At 47.1% G+C, this 734-nt stretch overlaps 1 non-coding gene across 1 annotated transcript; it reads left to right on the forward strand.

The window, feature by feature from the left end:
• Positions 1 to 453: 453 nt before the first annotated feature.
• On the forward strand, positions 454 to 526 carry Trnaa-cgc (transfer RNA alanine (anticodon CGC)). The gene has a single exon. It is a non-coding gene; the product is annotated as a tRNA-Ala (tRNA).
• The last annotated feature ends 208 nt before the right edge of the window (positions 527 to 734 follow it).

Below are 734 nucleotides of genomic sequence, written 5' to 3' on the forward strand. Positions count from 1 at the left end.
TCTCACTCATCAATTCAGCCCAACTCATTATGTCTTTATGTCTATCACTGTCTTCTATGTCGCAGTGAAAGTCTCCTTCGTTCGGTCATACAGTAAGGGTCTTCGTTCACTGTCATTTTTTCCCTCTTCCTCTCCCTTAAGCCTAATATCTCATTCCTTCCTTACTACTGGTGCTGTTTCTTCTCACTGTCTCTCTCTTAGTTGTTGTCATTGCCATATACTCTTTCTCTCATTATCACCGGCTCTCACCCTCTTCGTCTTTCTCTTTACTCCTTTCCCCGGTACTATCTGCTTTTCCTGGCACTGTTCTGCTGCAATCAACTACGTTTTACCGCCACTGTTTTCCTCTCTTTCTGTCCAGCTATCATGGTTTTCCTGCTGCAGCATGGCTAGTAACTCGTGAGAAAACGAAAGTATTGGTCAGTAGAAGTTACATACTTTAATTACGAACCGAGCCAGGTGGCGCAGTGGTTAGCACACTGGACTCGCATTCGGGAGGACGACGGTTCAATCCCGTCTCCGGCCATCCTGATTTAGGTTTTCCGTGATTTCCCTAAATCGCTTCAGGCAAATGCCGGGATGGTTCCTTTGAAAGGGCTCGGCCGATTTCCTTCCCCATCCTTCCCTCACCCGAGCTTGCGCTCCGTCTCTAATGACCTCGTTGTCGACGGGACGTTAAACACTAATCTCCTCCTCCTCCTTTAATTACGTGACCGTATTTAACTACGCGATCG

This window comes from Schistocerca cancellata, chromosome 5 (assembly GCF_023864275.1).
Source record: "Schistocerca cancellata isolate TAMUIC-IGC-003103 chromosome 5, iqSchCanc2.1, whole genome shotgun sequence".
Lineage (NCBI taxonomy): Eukaryota > Metazoa > Arthropoda > Insecta > Orthoptera > Acrididae > Schistocerca > Schistocerca cancellata.